Raw genomic sequence first — 5,215 nt, 5'->3', positions numbered from 1 at the left:
ATTCGAGTTTCCTGTAATTCGCCTATATTGCCCTGTTAAATATAAATGCTAGTTGATTTTGTCAGAGGATTTTGCAACTGCTTTAAACATAAAACGTTTAAAACTTATTTGTAATATTATAAATTGTAAAAAAAATAAATAATATCCTACCAAAAGAAAAACTTTCTCTATAAAAATTAGAAATCAGTGTTGAAAGAGTTAAATTGATAATAAACTGACAAAACATGAGGTAGGATATTTTTTAAAATAAAATACGATATTAAATACTTCTTTCAAAAACCTGGGGTAAAAATGCCGATTTTAGACTAATTACCTATTTGGAAGCAGGCTTACAAGCACAAATCTTGTTATTTCATGCATAAATTTCAAATTACTTTTGTGTCAGACTTGATATTATTTAGTTTTAAAATAACTCATAAGATTCTCACAGGTCTAAATTTAAACTCAATTTTGATGCTAACTAATAAAACGTGTCCAAAACGTATACAGGAAACAGTGTTAGCCACAAACAATGATCAATTTTAATCTAATTTCATAAACTATTTCCGTTTCGAAAATGTCTTACATTTGATAATCACCTAACTAATATTTTAGTGAATGCAGAAACGTGCTTTTAAAAAAAAAAAAAAACATATTATGAAACAGATCTCTCGAATTTAAAGAAAATCAGAATTGCTTCTTTAAAATGATAGGCAGTTAATGTGTGTAATTTATACCAGTAGCATTTATTGCAAAAATAAAACAGGAAATTTTTTTTCGTATAAGGAATTCATAAAGTTAGAAACTATTAATTTGGAAAAGAAGAATTCCAGAAGAAAGTCAGAAATTAGCCTTTCCCCAAAATTTAGAAACATTACTCATTCTTTATAAAATAAAAACAGTTGAAAATACAATCTCTCAAGATTTGAAAAATCAATATTTTTTCGGGAATATGATAAGCAGCTAAAGTTTGTAATTCATACCAGTAGCATTTTTGCAAAAATAAAACAGGAAAGTTTTTGTTTTGTTGAAAGAATTCGGGAAGCCAGAAACTATTAGTCTGGAAAAGAAGAATTTTAGAAGAAAGTCAGAAATTTATCTGCAGCCTTTCTGAAAAATTTAAAAGCCTTACTCATTCTTTGTAAAATAACTAATCAATTTTTTTATTCAACGTTTCATTGAACTACAAAAACTATAAATTAAAATATATAATATTTTCAATATTAAAATTTAATTTTATAATAATTTTAAGGTTTTTGTTTAAGTTTTAAATACCAAACTAGTTAATATCGAAGACTTAAATAGGAAGTTTTAAATGCAGTTACGTTCGAAAATTTTTTCTAAGAAATGCAAATAGTTATTTTTCCTTGCTCTTTTCTGAAAATGCTCTTAAGTCAGAAAACTTTTATTAAGGATAAGAAATTTTTTATTTATCACCTCGTATTTCTCTTAGATTAAATCAGATTATATTCAAATAAAACAAAAAAAAAAACTAAACCATCTTAGTATGAATTTTAAAAATCGTTTAGTGGAAACAAAATTAAAAAATGAAATTAAATTGTCTTAATCTAATTACAAAAATTATAGCAAATAGCTTGGTATGAAACTAATGTGATTACATTAAATGCAAGAAGTAATTAGTACACCACTTAGGTATTTTCTTAATTAAAACAATTGAAGAAATAAGCAGTTAAAATTAAATATTTTCATAACATTTTAAGAACTGTTGAATCAACAAATTTAATAATTTTTCTAGAATAACACAATTTTTCAACAACTTTCATTTTTAAATTCTAATTTTATACGAATTTAAATTCTAATTTAATCTTTAGTAAGTCACATTTTGAACAATAGATTTTTAAATTTCATGAAATTATTTTTAAACCTACACTGTAAAAAATTCCAAAAAAATTTCTAATTACGGTAAAAAGTACTGACAGTATCAGTAATATACGTCTTACAGTAAAATTTTGTGCCGAAATTCATATAAAATATTTATTTCATTTATAGTGATTTAGTTATTTTACTGTTAATGTGAATGTTAAAATTACGGTATGATTTATGGTAAAAAGTACTGGTACCCTGAATGCCGGAATTTTTAACGGTAATTTAATTCGAAATTTTTAATTATGTATATTTATCCGAAGTTATTGCTATTGATTTAATTTTTCTAAAATGCCTGAAGTTCATTAAATTTGATTGATACAGTCACTGGTGTGTCATATTATCAAAACTATTGCGTGAAATGCGAAATAAATAATTATGTTTTTATTGATAAAAATCTTAATATTTCAAAATGATTTCAAGCACTTAATTATTAATAATAATGTATAAAGTAATACTCATTTTCTTGATTTCTCTTAGTAGTGCCAATCCCTGATTGGCTAATTTATAGGTTGGTCAACATACATTATCGATTCTCCCCACCCACCATTGGTACAAGGGAAATAAGTCTGGAGTTTCTTTGACTCTTTCCTTTGAAAGGAGAGTCTGCACCACCTTCTCCCGTCTAGCTACCGGCCATCTAAAAGGTTTACTATTTTCCGAAGGAACTAAAACCTACCCCCTTTGTCCTAAATGCCATCTACACCAGGCTTCCGCCGATCATATCCTGGTCTGTCTTGGTACTCTACTTCTCTTTTGGTCTTCGATTTCATTCAGGTCAACGGGTTCATAGATCTGGTCTGACTTCGTCAGGCCAGATGAGGATAAGCAACAACAACAGCAACAACATTATCGAGAAGCAAAGAGTACTGTACTTTTAATTAATTTGTTTTGATTTTTATCGTGCAATTGAACTCAGCGTTAAGATGGCTAAAAATACTGAAGACTGTTTTAATTTTACACTTAGATAGTTAGAACTAGAATAGTGATTATAATTAACTGCATTTTTGCTCATCGAAGCCTGAGTATGCAAATAGTTTAGGCATTTTTTCTCAATTTCCGGTCCCACAGTGGACTGATCGTTAAGACACGGTTCTCAGCAGATCACCGAAGTCAAGCATCACTGACTGCGGTCAGTGTGCGGGTGGGTGACCACTTGGATCAGCCTGCGTAGGGACCGAGGGTGTGCGGTATTGGTCCTCGTTAAACTGTTCTGTCGTAAAGTGCTCGACCTCGCGTGCAGGTCGACGGGCTACCGAAGTGGGGGTGCCATCCCCTCCGCAGAGGATCAAAATTGTGATGGCATGTGTTCGGATCATCCTTAGGGATGTTTCCCAGACCGTCGCCAATAGCCCATTATGCAGCTCTAGTGCGACGTAAATGAACTACTACTACTACTTCTCAATTTCCGATCTCAATTTCCTTATTCAAATTTTTACTATATTCTCAACTTTTAATGCTTCATATTTCTTCTAAAACATTATTGTTAGTTTGATTTGAATTTATTATTTCAAATTAGTTTTATACTACTAACTATTAACTTAAACTATTAACTGCATTTTTGCTTATTGAAGCCTGAGTATGCAAATAGTTTGTGTGTCCTAAGTGATTCTGCACACAAATACTAACGTGAGTCTAAAAATATAACACACCATTGTAGTTAAGGCATTTTTTCTCAATTTCCGATCTCAATTTCCTTATTCAAATTTTTACTATATTCTCAACTTTTAATGCTTCATATTTCTTCTAAAACCTTATTGTTAGTTTGATTTGAATTTATTATTTCGAATTAGTTTTATACTACTAACTATTAACTCAAACTATTAACTGCATTTTTGCTCATTGAAGCCTGAGTATGTATATAGTTTGAATGTCCTAAGTGATTCTTCACACAGATACTAACGTGAGTCTAAAAATATTACACACCATTGTAGTTTAGGCATTTTTTTTCAATTTCCGATCTCAATTTCCTTATTCAAATTTTTACTATATTCTCAACTTTTAATGCTTCATATTTCATCTAAAACTTTATTATTAGTTTAATTTGAATTTGTTATTTAAAATTAGTTTCAAACTGTAAAACATTTTTGTAGTGTAAACCGAACTTAAAATATTATTTAAATAAAAAAGAGAAGATGATTTTACGACAAAAATAATAACTTCGTGATGAAAAAAAAAATCTAGTCGGAAATGTCTTTCTTTAAAGATGAAGTTTTTCGCAATATTGGTAAAGCCCCACTGTTTCCGGAATTGTATGTCGACAAACATTAGATCTTCAACTCATCGTTCTTAATTTATAAGCCCATCCCACCCCCTGAAGTGCACTTTTCCGGGACAGAGCATGTACCGAAAACATCTATACACACACACACTAACTCTTATTATCTTTTTATACCACCAAATTTTTTTTTCTATGGGGGTCTTACTTAGTACTAAAGTTTTCTTTCTTCTTTGCTGCGTTGTGTGAGCTTCAGTTTATTTTTTTTTCTGGATTACATTTTTTGTTATCTTTTTCTTGCGCAATTCATCAAGGCGAAAAAGGAAGAAAAAACTGACGATAAATAAATGAAAAATGTTCCACACGGCCCAGCCATCACATTAAAGAAATTATTGAAGAAGCGCAATTGTTTCTTCAGAATTTATTCTGAAAAAAATTGTTTGAAGACAGCTTTTTTTACCCCTGATGTGTTCCGGCTTTGATAATAGTAATGGATTGCTTGTTTATGTTCGAGTAGCTTGTTCAGTGCAGTGTGACCGAAAAAAACATTTCTAAATAATCAGTTTCATAATACCTGCAACGGAATGCTAAGAAAGGAAGAAAAAAAAAAGAAATGAAATGAGCTTAAGAGTTTTAACTAAAGTTTATGTTATAATTGAAGTTCTAAAATGAAACAAAATTTTAAAAATATATTTTGTAAGTAGATTAAAAAACGGAAAAACATTTTTATGTTTATGAGACATAAAATAAAAAGCGTATGGCGCATTTCTTAAAAACATTTCTATCACTACCGAAAATCAAATAATTTCAGCGCTTTGTTTAGATCCTACAAAATTAAAATTACTTAGTACCTTTTCAATCTGATTGAAAAATGTAGTTTTTAAAATTTTGTTTTTATAATTTCGTTATTTTTTGCTGTGTATCTGATAGTTTGTTTAAGTTGTGAAAGGTAGAAAAGTGCGTCATAAAGTTTGATTGCATAATTTAGTAAAGACCTTAAATTTATATTGATGCCAAGTACAGAGCTACAATTGTAATTTGAGTATTCATTGTAATAAAAAATTATAAAAAATTCTAATAGACGATAAAAAAATGTTTTTTTTGTTAGCGATTAAAAAGTGATACACAATTTCT

This window comes from Parasteatoda tepidariorum, chromosome 8, assembly GCF_982258835.1.
Source record: "Parasteatoda tepidariorum strain Cologne lab strain chromosome 8, Ptep-v5.0, whole genome shotgun sequence".
NCBI classification, from domain to species: domain Eukaryota; kingdom Metazoa; phylum Arthropoda; class Arachnida; order Araneae; family Theridiidae; genus Parasteatoda; species Parasteatoda tepidariorum.
The sequence above is the reverse complement of the archived record's forward strand: the minus strand, read 5'-3'. Positions refer to the sequence as shown.